At 48.9% G+C, this 18,722-nt stretch overlaps 1 protein-coding gene across 7 annotated transcripts in view; it reads left to right on the top strand.

Annotated features, from left to right (window-relative positions):
* The first annotated feature begins 7,976 nt into the window (after positions 1–7,976).
* Positions 7,977–18,722, top strand: part of IL4R (interleukin 4 receptor) — a 49,988-nt gene continuing 39,242 nt past the window's right edge. For 6 of the 7 annotated variants that reach the window (XM_044935915.2, XM_044935912.2, XM_044935921.2 and 3 more), the window contains exon 1: positions 7,987–8,126. The gene's annotated coding sequence lies outside the window, so the exon portion shown is untranslated. Of the gene's footprint in view, positions 8,127–18,722 lie in introns of all 7 variants that reach the window. The other variant, XM_044935913.2, reaches the window with a different exon arrangement.

Here is an 18,722-nt window from a genome sequence, read left to right as displayed (position 1 = left end):
AAGCATGGTGTTGCTGTGTCAGTTAGGTTCCTGAGAAGAGTTTCTTTCCCCTGAGGAAGCGTGCTCACTCAGCACTCATCAGCTATGCTATCTTAAGCAAGTTTCGTACCCTCTCTGTGCCTTTTCCGCCTCTGCAAATGGACCCAACAATAGTACCTTGTTCCTAGAGTTTTTGTGAGGGCTAATTAGTATATGACAAGAGCCTACAGCAGAGTCTGGCACACAGCACCACATTGCTACATAAATGTTAGCTCTTAACATCATCCTCTCATCACCACCACCATCACCACCTCCATCCTTATCATCAGCGTCATCATCATCATCCTCAGCTTCATCATCCCCACCATTAAAACCACCACCACCATCACACACGGCATCATCCCAGCCACCACCGCCACGATCACCCCATCAGCACCACCATTAAAACCACCATCGTCATCATCACCATCATCGCTTTCTTTTGGAAGAAACCTTGTTTCTTGGCCCGACGTTATCTGTGGTTTGATTGGATGTCAGTCGGCCCCAAGGGTGGTAGCAAAAGGGATCCACCCTCAGCCCCACTAACCTCTCAGACCCGTAGTCTCTCTTGCAGAGCTTGGTTCAAGGTTGTTATCAAGTTCTCATGTCCTCAGTCCCCCAAAACCAGGTGAGCCAGGCCAGCTTGGAGACCCCAGTCAGCTGCAGTTCTTACAATAAACTCCCTGGATCTGTTCTGTTAAACTTCAAAATGACAAAAAGCCAAGTCACAGAAGCATAAACAGTCAAAAATTTCTCCTGTGGAGCAATGGGGTCTGGAAGTTAACCACAGCTGGTGTGATTCAGCTGTCCAAAGATGTCAGGGCCCCCACGTTGGGGAAATTCTTCTCTCCTTACCAGAATTTCAGATACCGGTGATTGCTGGAGTTGCTTCTGTAGTTTGCAGGCCCCAGAACATCCACACTGCGGTTGTCTTAGCCTTCTCTCATGGCAGCAAGATGGTCTGTGTTCACAGCAGTGAGACCCCTTCTGTCGTGTGATGCTAACGGTTGCCCCGGAAGCACTTCCCCCATAATACATGGACGTCCTCCTACATTTTGTTGGCAGAGCTGGATCATCCAGCAACCCCCGCGGGCAAGGGAGGCTGGGAAAGTTGGAAAGGGATTGTCGTGATTGGCTGAAACAAATCATGCTTCATTACGTCAGGGAGGGCACATGGCTGCCCTGATGAAGTCTGGGTTCTGTTGGCAAGAAAAAAAAAGGAAGGTAGGTACTGTGGGTCAGCAGCACGTCAATACAATGGCTGCAAGACAAACTATCCCCAAACTTAGTGCATTTCTTTTGCTCCTGAATCTGCAACCTGGTCGGGCTCAGTGGAGATAGTTTGTGCTATTTGGCGTCAGGTTGAAACTATCACAGCATTCATTTGGCTCGTGGCTTTGCGATCTGGTCAGGGCTCAGTGGACTCCGCTCGGCTCTGTTTCCCTTGGTGTCAGGAGTGGGAGCTTAAAACATCGGAAGTCTCCCTCACTCACATATGGGCCTGGGCTGACGAGTTCCCAACAGCTGGGGCTCCTCAGGCCTTTCTATCTCTTTCCATGTGCTCTCTCTAGGACGAGTAGTGGCTTCAGCGTAGCTGGACCTCTCACACATGTCAGCTCAAGGATCCCAAGGTATGGGCTGAGAGAGAGAGACAGAAAGGAAGGGAGAGAAGGAGAGAAAAATGGAGGGATGGAGGGAGGGAGAGAAAGAAACAAAGAAAAATCAAGTAAGGAAGAAAGAAAGAGAAAGGGAGAAAGAAAAAGATTCTATACAGACCTTCTAGCCATCACAAAAAGTAACCCAAATGGATCATAAATCTAAATGTATAATACAAAACTATAAAACTTCTAGATGACATAGGAGAAAATCTAGGATCTAGATTTGGCAATGATTTTTTGGATACAACACCAATAGTATGATGCCCAAAAGAGAAAACTCAATAACTTGGATCTCATTAAGAGATAAAACTTCCACTTTACAAAAAAAAAATTGATAAGAGAATAAAAAGCCACAGGCTTGGATAAAAATCTTTGCAAAGCACATGTCCAATTAAGGACTTGTATCCAAAATATACAAAGAATTTTTTTAAACTCAACTCTGAGAAAAGAAACAACCCAATTGAAAAATGGGCAAAAGTTCTTCACAGATGAAAAAGAAGATACACAGATGGCAAATAAGCGTATGAAAATATGTTCAACATAATGTATCTTGATGGAACTTGCAAAGTAAAATGAGATAGCATTACACATCTACTAGACTGGCTGAGATCCAAAAAACCAACAGCACAAGATGTTCCAGAGCAACGGGAACTCTCATGTATTACTGATGGAAATGCAAACTGGCTGAGCCACTTTGGAAGAGAGTTTGACAGTTTCTTACAAAAATAAATATTCTTACCATACGATCTTAACAATCACACTCCATAGTTACCCAAAGGAGTTGAAAACATGTCCACACAAAGACCTGCACATAAGTGTTTGTGGCAGCTTTATTCATACTTGTCAAAAACTGAAAGCAATCAAGGAGTCTTTCCGTAGGTGAATAGCTAAATAAACAGTGTACATCCAGACAATGGAATATCACTATTCAGTGCTAAAAAGAAATGAGGTATCAAGCCATGAAAAGACCTGGGGGAACCTTAAATGCATATTACTAAAGGAAAGAAGAAGAAGACAATGGTAACCCACTCCAGTAATCTGGCCTAGAGAAACCCTTGGACAGAGGAGCCTGGTGGGCTGCTGTCCACGGGGTTGCACAGAGTCGGACATGACTGAAGTGACTCAGAATGCCTGCATGCATTGGAGAAGGAAATGGAAACCCATTCCAGTAATCTTGCCTGGAGAATCCCAGGGATGGTGGAGCCTGATGGGCTGCCGTCTATGGGGTCGCACAGAGTGGGACACGACTAAAGCGACTTAGCAGCAGCACCAAAGGAAAGAAGCCAGTCTTTAAGAGGCTATATATGGTCAGATTCCAACTATTTCTGAAAAAAGCAAAACTATAGGGACAGTAAAAAGATCAATGGCTTCCAAGGTTCAGGAGGAAGAAGAGGATGAGGCAAAGCCTAAGAGATTTTCAGGACAGTGAAACTCTTCTCTATGTTGCTATATGAGTGGAGGGGCTTCCCTGGTGGCTCAGAGGGTAAAGAATCTGCCTTCAATGCAGGAGACCCAGGTGCAATCGCTGGGTTGGGAAGATCCCCTGGAAAAGGGAATGGCTACCCACTCTAGTATTCTTGCCTGGAGAATGCCATGGACAGAGGAGCCTGGGGGGCTACAGTCCATGGGGTTGCAAAGAGTCAGACATGATTGAGCAACTAACACTTTCACTTTCACATGAGTGGATAGAGGGCTTCCCAGGTGGTGCTAGTGGTAAAGAACCCACTTGCTAATGCAAGAGATGTAAGAGACGCAGGTTCGATTCCTGGGTAGCGAAAATCCCCTGGAGGAGGAAATGGCAACCCATTCCAGTATTCTTGCCTGGAGAATCCCATGGACAGAGGAGCTTAGCAGGCTAAGTCCAAGGGGTTGCAAAGAGTCAGACACAACTGAAATGACCTTACACATGCACACATAGACATGCATGAGTGGATAGAAGTCATTATGCATTTGTCAAAACCCATTGAACTGCTCAGGAGCAATGCTACTACTGGGCATATACCCTGACAAAACCATAATTAGAAAAGACACATGTACCCCAATGTTCACTGCAGCACTATTTACAATATTTACAAACATTGTAAATATTTACAATTCACAACAGCCAACCCAGATGTCCATCGACAGAAAAAATTGTACATGTTGTACATATACACAGTGGTATATTCAGTTCAGTTCAGCTCAGTCACTCAGTCCTGTCCAACTCTTTGCAACCCCATGAATTGCAGCACGCCAGGCCTCCCTGTCCATCACCAACTCCCAGAGTTCACCCAAACTCATGTCCATCGAGTCAGTTATGCCATCCAGCCATCTCATCCTCTGTCATCCCCTTCTCCTCCTGCCCCCAATCCTTCCCAGCATAAGAGTCTTTTCCAATGAGTCAACTCTTCGCATGAGGTGGCCAAAGTATTGGAGTTTCAGCTTTAGCATCAGTCCTTCCAAAGAAATCACAGGACTGATCTCCTTTAGAATGGATGGTTGAATCTCCTTGCAGTCTAAGGGACTCTCAAGAGGCTTCTCCAACACCACAGTTCAAAAGCATCAATTCTTCGGTGCTCAGCTTTCTTCACAGTCCAATTTTCACATCCATACATGACCACTGGAAAAACCATAGCCTTGACTAGACAGACCTTTGTTGGCAAAGTAATGTCTCTGCTTTTGAATATACTCTCTAGGTTGATCACAACTTTTCTTCCAAGGAGTAAGCGTCTTTTAATTTCATGGCTGCAGTCACCATCTGCAGTGATTTTGGAGCCCCGAAAAATAAAGTCTGACACTGTTTCCACTGTTTCCCCATCTATTTCCCATGAAGTGATGGAACCAGATGCCATGATCTTTGTTTTCTGAATGTTGAGCTTTAAGCCAACTTTTTCACCCTCCTCTTTCACTTTCATCAAAGGCTTTTTAGTTCCTCTTCACTTTCTGCCATAAGGGTGGTGTCATCTGCATATCTGAGGTTACTGATATTTCTCCTGGCAATCTTGATTCCAGCTTGTGCTTCCTCCAGCCCAGCGTTTCTCATGATGTACTCTCCATATAAGTTAAAGAATTACTCAGGCTTAAAAAAAGAATGAATTTGAGTCAGTTGAACTGAAATAGATGAACCTAGAGCCTGCTCCACAGGGTGAAGTAAGTCAGAAAGGGAAAAACGAGTATCATATATTAATGCATATATATGAAATCAAGAAAAATGGTACCGTTGAACCCATTTGCAGGGCAGGAATAGAGATGCCAATGTGGATAATAGACTTGTGGACACAGCGAGGGGAGGTGAAGGTGGGACAAATTGTGAGAGTAGCCTTGAAATATATACACTGCCATGTGCAAAATAAATAACCAGTGGGAAGTTGCTGTGTAACACAGGGAGCTCAGCCTGGTGCTCTGTGATGATGTAGAAAGTGGGATGGGGGTGGAGGGAGGGAGGCTCAAGAAGGAGAGGATATATATATACTATAGCTGATTCACGTTGTTGTACAGTAGAAGCCAACACAACATTGTAAAGCAATTATCCTCCAATTGCAAATGTCTTTAAATGAAAGAGAAAAGGAAGCAAGTGTGAACCTTAATGTAAACAGCACACTTTAGTTAATAATAATGTAAAAATACCAGGTCACTAATTGTTACCAACGTACTGCATTAAAGCAAGTTATGTTACTAATAGGGGAAATTATGCACAGAGGAGAGGGTATATGGGAGCTCTCTATGTATTAATTTTTTGTTAAATCTACAGAAAAATTCTAAATAAATTTTAAATGTTTTTAAACCTGAAAGACAGGATTGAAAACAGGTAATATGATGCAGTGTGAGCTGAGCTGAGGACCAGAGTTTTTATTACTTTGGGGCCTCCAGGCCCCTGCCGAGGCCTGACACAGAGCAGCCACTAATAAAATTCAGGCAGCTCAGCAGGAACCCGAATCATGCAACTGGATGCGAGATGGCAAACTCTACATTTATTATCTCTCTAGGGCTTCAGGACAGCGCCCTCTTTTCATTAGCTCTTTATTTTGACATAATTTCGGACTTACAGAAAAGTGGCAAGTACGAAGAATTCCCATATTCCCTTCCTCTGTGCTGCGTGCTAAGTCACTTCAGTCGTGTCCGACTCTTTGCAACCCGATGGACACTGCGTAGCCCACCAGGCTCCTCTGTCCGTGGGATTCTCCTGGCAAGAATACTGGAGTGAGTTGCCATGCCCTCCTCCAGGAGATCTTCCCAACCCAGGGATTGAACTTGTGTCTCTTACATCTCCTGCATTAGCAAGTGGGTTCTTTACCACTAGTGCCAAATGGGAAGCCCATTCCCTTTCTCTAGATTTCCCAATATTTTCACATCTGATCACGTCTACCCCTGTCTTTCCTAGCTGTTCAGTGCTATTTTTTAAATATTTATTTTTATTTCTATTTATTTATTTGACTGTCCCGGATCTGAGATGCAGCATGCAAACTCTTAGTTGTGGCATATGGGATTTAGTTCCCAGTCCAGGGATCAAACCTCTGCCTGCCTGCATTGGAAGTGTCTAGTCTTAGCCACTGGACCATCAGGAAATTCCCTTCAGTGCTATTTTTACCCCGTTTCACAACCAAGCAAACAGGCAGAGGGAGCAGGCTCTAAATTAGCTTCTTTCTCATCTTCCTTCTGATAAGAACAACAATGTACATTTATTGAGCGCCTGATATGTGCCTGGCATTGCTCCAAGGACTTTTCATGTATTTCAGACCATAGGAAGTGGGGCCTGTGGTCATCCCCACTTTGCAGACGTGGGAGCTGAGGTACCGTGCCCGATCCACTTTGTCTGGAGTCCCATAGTAAGCAGAGGGGTTAGTGCATAGACACAGTCCATCTGGTAGAAGCTAGGGAAGAGAGAAGATGGCTTAAAGATGCAGAAAACAGGGTGGGAGCCCAGTTTGGGAGGAGAGGAGGGCAGACAGCTCAGGCCATACATTTCTAACGTGAGACTTCTGCCATCTCTGGATAAATGCCAGTCGCTCAGTCATGTCCGACTCTTTGCAACCCCACGGGCTATAGCCCACCAGGCTCCTCTGTCCATGGAATTCTCCAGGCAAGAATATTGAGTTGGGTTGCCATTCCCTTCTTCAACGGATCTTCCCGACCCAGGGATCGAACCTGGGATTCCCTCATTGCAGGCAGATGCACAGATTCTTTTACCGCCTGAGTCACCCACAAACTCAGAGACACCAAGACGGAGCAAAAGGTTTCAGGTTTCCAAAGGGACCCCGGCACTGTCCAGCCTAAGTCTGCATACCTCCAACCTGACCTTCTTCCCCTCTCCCCTCCTGAGGGTTCTCCAGTCAACCTGACCTCCAGGCAATTCCTCCAATATGCTAAGTTGGTTCCTATCCCAAGACTTTTGCACTGGTTGTTCCCCCTTCTAAACTAGTCTAGCCCGTGTCCTCCCTAGGCTCGGAGCTCAAATCTCTCGTCCCTGGGGAGGAGACAGGTCTCTCTCTCTCTCTCTCTCTCTCTCTCTCTCTCTCTCTCTCTGTTTTACTCTCTTCTTGGTAGCTTTTGTTACCTGAAATATTTTATTCATTTACTGTTTTTCCCCTACCTTCTGGGCTCCATCACGACTTTTAAAATGTTGCTTTTAAGGGATTAGTGATCCATGGTGCCTGGGTTCGAACCCCACACCGGCTGCATGATTCTGAACAAGTTTCTCCACAAAGGCTCTGTGCCTCGGTTTTCCCATCTAAAAAACTGGGAGACAGCACTATAGCTCCCTCACAGGGTAGCTGGTGGTTAATATTAATATATGCAGCGCCTTAGAAAGGGGGCTGCCAGACGGTACTATTGACTGAAGAATTGTTTTACTATCTAAAATTTTCTGGAATCCGGCATATGGTCAGGCGCTCCGAAAACATTTGTTGAAGGGAAGAACACACATCCGCATTCAGGAGAAGTTGGGCTTATCGGAAAAGGGAGCAGGCTTCAAGATGCCCAGCCCCCCAATCCTGCATGCACCTGCCCTCTTGCGGAAAGAGGCAGCTGGGGGCCTCAGCGGGAATGTCAGGGCCCGGGGCGACGGACGGGTTGATGCCAAATCCGGGAGCTGGGATTTTATTCTGAAAGCGAGGGGAAGCCCTGCGGAGTTCTCTTGGCTGGGGTGTGACCTCCGGCGGCCGCGGGGCACAGGCGCTGGGGTCGCCTCCTGGAGAGATCTGAAGCCCTTCGGACTGCGGGGACTGAGGGGACAGGGACGCTGCCGGGACCCGCGGCGGCCCCACCGGGAGGGCGCCCAGGGGAGCGCGGGGTGCTGGGGGCGGGGCGGCGCAGGCCAATGGGCGGACACGGGGCGGGGCGCAGGAAGCGGGGCGGGCTCGCCCGGCGCCCAGGAAAGCCCCGAGCGGCGCGGCCAGGGCAGGGACGGCCTCCCGGGGGGTCCCCTACTTCCCGCTCCGGGGCCGGCGCGGCGAATGGACCTGGAGCGCGCAGGTAGGACCCGGCGCCCGAGTACGGGTGGAAGGTGGGGGGAATCGGTCCAGGCGAGTCGTGGCGGCCGGGAGAGCGCTGGGCTGCCGGCGGCGGGGACCCCGGGATCACCCTATCCCCAGCGGGGATCGCCCACTTGCCGGCTCTTCTCGGCGAGCGGGGCTGCGGCGATTCCGTCCGGCCGGCCCGGCGCAGCTGAAGCGGGGCTGGGGAGGCTAGTCCTGGGTGCTTGGGAGCGTCTTGAGCGTGGCGGTGAGACGGGTCTTGGGTCATCACCCTCCTCCCCTCCAACTCCCTTCCCGGTTCTTCTCTGGGTACTCACTCCCAGCCCGCGCACAGGAAGTTGGTGAGGATTCCGGGGAGAAAATGGGTGGGGAAAGTTCTGAAAACTCTGAAGTTGGAGACCGGGTCAAAGAATCGAGTGAAACTAGGCCTTTCGACCTTTGCTCTCCTTATTTGACTACTAGATGGGCCCAATAATAGCGAACATTTGCTGGAACTTATGTTGTATGGGTCTGTCCTGAGCATTGAAAGTATTCTGAGTTAAATCTCAAAATAGCCTTTCTGGTTGGTGCGCTGTGCGTTTTGTGGCCATTTTGCAAATGAGGACTGCTGAGGCAGAGGCAGCTTTAATGACTCGCCCAAGCTGATGCCCACAAGGCAAGTGTGGAGCAGGATTCAGACCCAGTCATTCTGGCACCAGAGCCAGAGCAGTCCACAAAACAACAAAATTTGTCAAACTATTTTATGAACAAATTCTCCAGGGGATTCTATTAAGATGCACATTCCCAGGCTCTTTTTGGTGAGATTCAGATTCAGTCAACCCCAGAATCTAGATGATTCTTCTTCTTTTCCTTGAACAACATCTGTATTTCTTATAATCAGGAGACACTGGGGACCAGCAAACTTGATGCCTGCTGCTAAGATTCACAAATCACCCCCCAGGCCAGCACTTACCCTGTTGGAACCCTAACATTTGCCTTCTGTGAGGTGTGACCCCTCCCCCGCAGCTCTTCCCCTGTGGGTGGCCTTTAAGGAACACCAGGTATTTGCTGGGACATCGGAGCCTTTATGAAAATCCTCCAGTTCAGTGGGGAAACTGAGGCTCGGGTTTATGTTAGTCTGGGTTTCCCCCACAGTCAGGGCATTGCAGAGTCCTGCAAAGGCCACTTGAACTCAGTTAGACCCACCATGAGTACAGATGAGCCTAATGAGATGTGGAAGGGGGGATGACCTACCCCAGCCATTCATTCACTCATTAGCATTCACTGGGCTCCCACTGGGCACTGCTTGAGTGCTGTTCAGGGCACTGGTGTGTGCCTCCAAGGAGCTCCCCCTGGGTGAAGGGGTCGTGGGGGCAGGGGAGAGCTATGAGAAAGAAAGGAAGCATAAGGTGAGGGTGATCAAGCTTCATGAGGCAATGGGACGGACTTCGTAGAGCAGGGACCTGTGAGCCAGCCCTGGGAGAGGAGTGGGGGAGCTTGGTAGAGGCACAATGAGAGGGAACAGCATGCTGAGCAGTGGGAACAGCATAGATAAAGGCTAAGGGGTTGTACAGGGATGGGGGGAAAGTGGGGGAAAGCCAGTAATGGATGGAAAGGTGGGACGTGTCATGAAAGGCCTTGCATGTCATGAGAGGAGTATAGGTCAACGTGTTTTACTTTTGCCTGAACCATAAAAATCTCAATGCAGATTCCTGGACCCCCACCCTGGATTTCTAGAGTCAAATCTTGGGGGGAGGCTGTGGGAAGTTCTCAGGGAGGGAGAAGCACTAGCCTGTAGCCCTGATTACAACACACTCAGTTCCCAGCAGGTCTGGGATGACCTGAGCATTTCCAAATTCTGGGCAGTGACTCAGTGACTGATGCGTTTTGCTGTACAACTAAAGCCCACGGTTGCAGAAAGCCCAGGCAGAGACAGGAATTGTCCCCGAAGGCATTTACAATTTCCTGGTGCTCAGATCCAGAAAAAAGAGCTGAGACAAAGTATCAGGGATGTGAGAAGAAAGACCCTTTCCTGGACCTCCTTTTCTTGAGCGTCCCCCACCCCCAATCCCTACCAGGATGGAGGGACCAGATGGAGGAGACAGTTCAGAGGAGAGAGTTCGGGATCAAATGCCCACTGTCCTCGATGCCACCTGGGAGTGGAGGAGAAACACAAGCCCCCTGGGTGCTTCATTTCCTCACATTTGTAAAACTGAGCTTCTGTGAGTTGTTAATGACATCATGTTTTATAAGCTCCCAAGCACAATTCCCAACACACAATACATCCACAGTCAGTGTTCATGTCTGTTGTACCTGTCAAGACGTATAGCTTGGAGGTTAAGAGCATGGACTCTGGAGCCAGGTCGCCCAGGTTCAAATGCTGGCTCTGCTCATTCTTCTATTTATTTATTATTTATGGCTGAGCTGGGTCTTTGTTGCTGCGAGGGCTTTCTCTAGTTGCTAGAGCCGGGGCTACTCTTTGTTGCAGTGTGAGGGCTTCTCATCGTGGTGGCTTCTCTTATAGTGGAGCACGGGCTCTAGGTGCACGGACTTCAGTGGTTGTGGAGTGTTGGCTCAGTAATTGCGGCTACTAGCAACCCACTCCAGTACTCTCGCCTGGAAAATCCCATGGACAGAGGAGCCTGGTAGGCTGCAGTCCATGGAGTTGCAAAGAGTTGGACAGGACCAAGCAACTTCACTTTCACTTTCACTTTCAGGCTCTAGAGCACAGGCTCAATTGTTGTGGTCCACAGGCTTAGCTGCTCTGCGGCGTGTGAGATCTTCCCAGACCAGGGATTGAACCCATGCCTTCTGCATTGACAGGCAGATTCTTAACCACTGAACAGGGATGTCCATGTGCTACTTCTTATGGAGCCACTGTCTCAGGACCTTAGTTTCCCCATTTGTGAAATTATTATGACTACTTTATACCTTTTGCAGTGATGAACTGAATTCATAAGCGTCAGGCATACAGAACAGTGCCTGGTGTGCAGTAAGCACTGTGTATTTGTTAAGCAAATAAATGAATCCCATTGGATGGCGTTGAGTCTACCCACCCATTTTACAGGCAAGAAAACCAAGACTCAGAGATGTGCACAGTAGCCTTGCCTAAGGTTGTATATCTAGGAGTGATAGATGGAGGGATTCGAACCTGCTTTCCTTCCCAACCTGTGTCCTTTCCCATCATGCCAGTCTGCTGGGGTGGCTGAAAGGGATATCTTTGGGAGCATTCCTTAGGGCCAGAAACATGCCCAGAGTTGTTTGACCAGATTTCCTTTGGCTCGGCTAGAAGAGAGGATGATGGCTTGCCTAGACATTGTCCAAACTTGCCCTGTTAAGAGTGTGAATGGGAGGACCCCAGTGGAGGCTGGGGGTCCTGGAGAGACCAGGGGACCCTGCGTCTGATGGGCCGTATTCCCGGTTGCCTTGCTTCTCTGAGGCTGAGGCAGAGAGAAGGGCACAGGTTTTAAGTCAGGGGCCCCAGATTCAATTGTGAACTTGCTCTTCCTGTCTGTGGGATCTGGAGGAAGTTGCTTAACCTCTCAGCCTCAGTTTGCTTGTCAGTAAAATGGGTATTTGGAGGGGGGAGGGGTGGCATTTTTTGGAGATGATTTTTTGGAGAGACTTTGCCCACGGCTTGGTGATTGCTGTTTCTCTCCCCAGTGAGGACAGAGTCACTTCTTCACATCCAACTTCCTCATTCATTTCTTCTTCGGATATTTATTGGGCACCTGTGTGCCAGGCGGGGCTTCCCAGATGTTCTTGCCTGGAGCATCCCCTGGACAGAGGAGCCTGGTGGGCTACCCAGTCCATAGAGTCACAAAGCGTCGGACACGACTGAAGCAACGTAGTCATACACACACACATGCCAGGCAAGGTGCCAGAGGACTGGCACAGAGTCCTCATCCTCCAGGAATTTGACCTCGAGTTGTGAAAACAAGCAGTACACAAACGCACGCACAGAGCTACACTCCTTATCTAGCATTCGAAATCCACAAGCTCTGAAAACCGGAAGCGTTCTCGTCACTCAGTTGGAAGCAAGACCTGACGTGAAGTAAACACGAGGCTGTTTGGAGTCCTCATTTCTTCCCGGTGGTGTGAAGGCTCGTGTGTCTTGCTGCAGAGATGCACATGTGGTTGGTCACAGGGTGCTCCTCGGACCCCGTGGAGGGCAGGGATCGTTATGACGGGTGGTATGCTTTATAGAAGATGACCTTTCTCTAATCTGAGTAATTCTGAATTTGGAAACACGTCTGGGCTGCGGGAGGACGTGTCTTCTGCAGTGTCATGTCATGTCCGCTAGCGACAGTGCTCAGAAGAAAGTAGAGCAGGATGCGGGCGGAGTTGGGGGAGCCTCTCTGAGAAGGGACATTTAGAAGGGCAAGAGGCCCTGGAGGAGTGGGCCAGATGGAGGAAACCACAGAGGATGCTAGAAAAGTTCTTGTCCAGCCCACTGGCCCCACTTCCGGGCCTGCTGCTTGCCCCCACTCTGGGGGCACTGTTCTACGTGCGCACATCTGTGCCTTTCCAAGAAGTGGTGATGCCTCTGAGGTTTCGGGTTTGCCTCCAACTGACTCATTCTCATTCTTGGGGCCCCCTCAGGCCTCCTCACCTCCTCATTGGCACTTAAATACAGGTCTTCACCGAAGCAGGCGTGGGAGCTCTGACTCACTGGGCATGCTCACCCTCTGAGCTGGTGTCTGAATCCCCCTCCTTCTTCCTCCAGGAGAGAGGGAGGAGACAGATCCTGGTGAAGGGAGGAGAAGCCTGGCCCTCCGGGGTTTGGTGGAACAGATTTCCTGAAAAGGAGGAGGTGTTCTGAGCAACAGGACTGCGAAGGGACCAACAGCCTCCGGCCTGCAGATCCCGTTTGCAAAGCTAAAAGTGACAGGCACGCACGCTGTCTCGAGTGCCTGCGTGGGGCTCGCGGCTTGCACTCAACTCAGCAAGTGTGTGGAGGCTGTGGACACAGCAGCAACTGACACAGAAGCAAGGGTCCTCGTGGGGCTGGCTGTCTAGTGGAGGAGGTGACTTTTGAGCTAAGACCCAAAGTAGAACAACAGGCAGATATCTGGGGAAAGAGTGATCCCGGCCGAAGGCTGAGGTGTGTCTGACTCAGCACAGGGAAGCTGATGTGGTTGGATGGAATTGAAACAAGGCGAAGAGGGGAGGGGAGAGAGGTCAGGAAAGCCAGCGGGAGCCAGACACCTGCATTGCCTCATTCATCTTGTGCCGAAACCGTACAAGGTGGGAACTGCTCTTATCCAGATTTTACAGATATATATAAAAAAAGACAGGGCAGCGGACTTAGTAACTTGTCTGGGGGGTCACACAGCTGTGAACCCGACAATTCCAGCGTCCTCAGCTTTTCCCACTGTGTTTAAGCACATCATGGAAACTATTCAAGTGCTAAAGTCACCATCCACTGTTAGTGCTCACCTGCCATGGATCTGCTCAGCAACTTTTGTGCACGTGGTCAGGCCAGGCTCGAGATCACAGGTGATCCGATCATTGTGCTGATCATTTTACAGATTATTTTGCCAGCGAGCATCCTCCCCAGCATGGCAGACAGGGAGGGCACCTTAAAGCAGAGGGGGCACTGTGGGGGTGCGGGCAGTGGGGGACTGGCTCCCCCATCAGGCGTTGTGGTACATGGAGGCAGGTAGACGCATGGGTGTCTCCCCATTTCCCTGGGGAGGAAACTGAGGCTCAGGGAAGAGTCTTAACCTGGAGACGCAACTCGGAAGTGGCAGAAGCTGCTTTCAAATCTGGGGCTGGGAAAGTATGCAAAGTTTAACCACTATTCTGAGCAGTCCAGCCCACGGAGCAGAGTTTAAAAGAACTAGGTTTCTTGGTTAGAAATAAGGGAGTGTAATCACCAAGGACTGTTTTGGAGAACTGTGAAAGGCCTGAGGGTTTCCAGAAACAGCCAGAAAAGTGTTTTGTCTTTTTAAAAGAGGAAATGGAACTTCTCCGGAGAGGGAGAGGAGGGATGCCAGTCCTCTGTGGGGGCAGCCCTCCAAGCCCGCAGACTGACCCTCGCCCCTGGCCTCCCAACAGTCTTGCTTCTGGGGAGTAGGCCTTCTAGAAGCCAGATTCCTGCTGTTGGACAGCTCTAACTAGGAGGAGATGTTTCCTGGGAGTTAGCCAGTTCAGCTTTCCAGGAGCTTTCACTTTCTAGCTTTGGAGGTTGTAGGCATTGCCCTCCAATCCAGCCCAATGGTTCTCTTTTCCTTTCAAAAAAATATTTATGTATTTATTTATTTGGCTGCACCAGGTCTTAATTGTGGCATGTGGCATCTAGTTCCCTGATAGGGGATTGAACCTGGGCCCCCTGCATTGGGAGCATGGAGTCTTAGCCACTGGATGTCCAGGGAAGTCCCCTTAATGGTTCTCTCATTCAGACAACTCAGCCATAATTCATTGTCATTCTTCCTGTTCAGTCTGGCTTTGTACATGATCCAGTTGGTCGGAGCCCCACATAAAAACCATTGCCTCTCCCAAAGCCTTCCCCAGTCAGAAAGGAGGGAGACTATCACCTGCTTGGTCTGGAACCCATGCCTCTGTTGGTACCACCTGCAGTCCTACTTTGTAGTAGCCACATCCCCCTTGGGGCTGGTATTGGATTTGTCAGCTAAATCCTCCAGAATTCCCTTCTACTGTTTTGTCACTGAGTGGTGACCGGCTCTTTTGTGACCCTATGGACTGTATAGCCCACCAGGCTCCTCTGTCTATCAGATTTCTTAGACAAGGATACTGGAGTGGATTGCCATTTCCTTCTCCAGGGGATCTTCCCAACCCAGGGATCGAACCTGGGTCTCCTGCACTGTAGGCAGATTCTTTACCTCTGAGCCACCCAGGAATCCCCTCTTCTACATGAGCTGCTGTCAATAAGGGTTTCTTCCATTCTGAGACTCCTTGTTTGTGGCTAACAGTTGTTCTCAGTCTTTCTTGTTCCCTAATAAATCTACCTCAGGCTATAATTTTTTCTAAGTACTGCTATGACTTTATTCCACAGTTCTTATTACACAAAGTCATTTGCTACTAAAATAGTTGATCATTTCTTTTTTGATTAAAATTGTTGTATACTTTATGGTTTTTTAACGTGGATGGAATTTTTAAGTTATATTTTGATTATTGATTTCTATGGATAGTGGTCAGTATTTGTAGCTTCTATGATCTCAGTGATGGAGAATTTGTTGAGATCGTCTTTGTAGGATTTTCTGTAGGATGTTCAGTCTTTCTGTCTGTTCCTCTTGTCATTGAAAAGATGTGTATTTCTGGCGGATGTACAGTTATAAAAATATGTCTATCTAGGTCATGTTTACTAATTATATCATTTGTATTTTTCATGTTTTTTAATGTAGTTTTCTCTACCTGCTTCATCTCCCACTATAACGGAAGCTCTGTTCATTTTTCCTTGACCTGCTCTCAGTTTTTTGTGTCATTTAAAAGATATTTATTTATTTAGCTATATCAAGTTTTAGCTCTTTCATCACAGCACAAGCACGCAGGCTCTCTAGTTGTGGCGTGCAGCCTCAGTGATTGAGGCACACAGGCTTAGTTGCTCCAAGACGTGTGGGATCTTAGTTCCCTGACCGGAATTTAGGCCACATCCCCTGCACTGCAAGGTGGATTCTTAACCACTGGACCACCAGGGAAGCCCTTAGCTTTTGCTTCGTTTTTGGAAGCTATGTTTTCTGGTGCATGTAAATAGAATGTATGACTAGAAGAGGGTTCATGACTTTTACACCTTCTTGGTGAGTTGCTCCTTTTATCAATATAAAACAGCTACCTTTATCTCTTTTAATAATACTTTGATGCCTTGAATTCCATTTTATTCAGTATTAACAGGACTCAATGGTAAAGAATCCACCTGCTGATGCAGGAGACACGGGTTTGATCCTTGGGTTGGGATCCTTCCTGGAGAAGGAAATGGAGAAGGAAACCTACTCCAGTATTCTTGCTTGGGAAGTCCCATGGACACAGGAGCCTGGCGGGTTACAGTCTGTGGGGTCGCAAAAGAGTCAGACACGACTTGGCAACTAAACAACAACAGACAACAGCAACAACAATAATATTTCTGTACTGTTATCTTTATTTGCATTTTCCTTGACTAATTTGCCAATTATTTTCTTTTCTTCCCCTCTGAAGTTGTAGGACTTTTCTTTGACGCTGCTCTGGTACCCAGATGAGTTGTTTTTTTTTTAAAAAAAGACAAAACAAAACTTGCATCTTCGTCTCAGCTCTGCAACTCACTTGCTCAGTAATCTTGGGCAAGTCATTTGCCCTCTTTGGGCTTCAATTTCCTAAACCATAAAATGGGGATATGACTTGCTTTGCCCTTCTCTAGGGTTTTTGTGAAAATAATAACATAGTGAATATGAAAGACCTTGTAAACATACCTGTACTCATATTAGTCACTGAGTGTCAATATTGGCCAGCATACCGGGCCGTGAGAATGGCACGTACAAAGGCCAGGAGGGAGCTAACCTCCAGGCAGCCTCCGGGACACCCACGATGAGGCAGCCGACAGCTTCAGTTTCGCAGGCATTGGTTGGCTGCATCCCGTGTTTGCAAAGAGACATAATGAGTAAGACACAATCCTTGCCCTGGAGGACTTTTAGCCTGGAAAGACAGACTAATGACAGGCATGTTTCACCCTTTATGAGAATGGAGAGGATATTGGGACAGAGAGACTGGCAGAGCTGTGAAGTGGGCAGAGGAAAGAGTAGGGTTTGACCAGGAACTTTCTGAGGGTGCGTAGGTGGAGGGCACCGGAAGGCAGAGGAAATGGCCCAAGGGAAGTGGGGAGTCTGTGGTACACTGGGGGACGTTGGGGCGGGGCGGGGAAGCTGTAAGGACTGTTCTTTGACCTCCCCTTGCCTGCCCCCACTGAGCAGGAAGGCAGTGGGACTTGCAAAATTTTGGAATTCCTCACTGAAAAAGTGTTGCGGCTCAGCCACACAAGAGCAGGCAGTGATGACGTGCCTCTAGCCCTGCTTCCCCTCACCACCATAACAACTGCATCCCAGAAGGACAGAAGGAAGGGAACGTTTGGGGTGCTGAAGCTTAGAGAAGGTGCAGGGGGGTCTTTCCTCTTGTTGGGGGTCCTGGCGTCTCAGGACACTCACCACTCTGCCCACCCCCACCCCACCCCGCCCCCTGCAAGAGGACATCAGCTGGTGGTTGTAAGCCAAAGGGGATCACAAATGTGGTGTGTGGTTTTTAAAAATCAAGCGGTTAAAAATCAAAGTAATATACATAAAAATCTGGATTTCTAGTTTCTTGTGGAAAATCAAGAGTCCTAGCGATGCCTAGGCCTTCAGGTACATGGTGCAAAGCAGAGTGGTGGGCGGCTGCCTGTTAGGGCTGGACATGTGCTCACCACTGTCCCCTCTCTACTCTCTGAGGTCGTGTGTCTGAAGTCTCTTAGATGTTTGAGTTGATGCTGGGGGAGGTGACTCTCCGTGGCCACGAGAGGTGGCTGGAAGCTGCCCCCAGAAGGAGTGAGTGCCCCATCTTTGGGGGCAAGTAGCTAGAGTGTTGATGGCGTTGTGCAAAGGCCTAGAGGGACCTGCAGTCTTACCAACTGTGGACTCCAAGGTCTTTGGGGATCCACCAGCCCTGAGAACTGGCTGTTCTGGGACCTTTGCTGACATACCCTGATCACCTCATGCACTCTCCTCTGCTCTCTTCCTTTCCGTCTCATCCATCTTTTTTTTTTCTTTTCCTTTTTATTGCAATGTACATGCAGGCAAAGGCCCAGCTTCACAAAGTAAACACGAGCACGTATAACTTGATCAAGAAACGAAGCATGACCAGCACTTCCCATAGCAGTTTCTCTCCCGCCCCACCCTCTCCCAGGACACTCTGCCAATCACTAACCCCAAGATTGGTTTGTCTCCTTTTGGACTTTATCTAAATGGAGCACATATCGCCCTTCCAAGCCCAGCTTCCTTCGCTCAGCTTATACTCTGAGACTCCATCTGTGTGTCCTGGCATTTGCCGTGTACTCAGGGTTGCAGAGTGGTCACTTGGCGCTGGGAGACGGGCTCTGTCACCTGGCCCGTCAGCTCTGCCCCAGGCCTCCCTGCCCAGCCATGCCAGCCATGGTCCTTTTGCCTCTACTCAACCACCCCAGGAGGCAAAGTGGTCCTGCTCTCGTTTCACAGATAAGGAGACCGAGGCTCTGTGGTCTTCAAGGACCCCAGCTTGCCAAGGTCTCCCAGCCAGTTAGTGCCAGGCCCACGCTCAGAGTTAAGCTTCCGTGTCTTAGGTGCCCTGGGGTCCGTGCCCACATGGATCACCCCACATGACTGACAGGTGTCCCTGACTGGGCCAAGAATGATAAGGGATGAGACAACAGAAAGAACTCCAAGGAGAGCCCCACCCTCAACCCCACCTGTCTGCAGACCGAGACCTTGAGCAGGGAGCATTTCTCTGTGCTGCCCTATCAGGTTTGCCTAGGGGGCAAAGTCCTGGTCACTGTTAAGACATGCTCCTTGCAAGGGCTGGGCAAACAGAGTGTGTGTGCGTGTGTGCGCTCAGTCATATCCAATTCTTTGTGATCCCATGGACTGTAGCCCGCCAGGCTCCTCTGTCCATGGGATTC

Source organism: Bubalus bubalis, chromosome 24 (genome assembly GCF_019923935.1).
Source record: "Bubalus bubalis isolate 160015118507 breed Murrah chromosome 24, NDDB_SH_1, whole genome shotgun sequence".
NCBI classification, from domain to species: Eukaryota; Metazoa; Chordata; class Mammalia; order Artiodactyla; family Bovidae; genus Bubalus; species Bubalus bubalis.
This window is presented reverse-complemented; position numbering and strand designations above follow the sequence as displayed.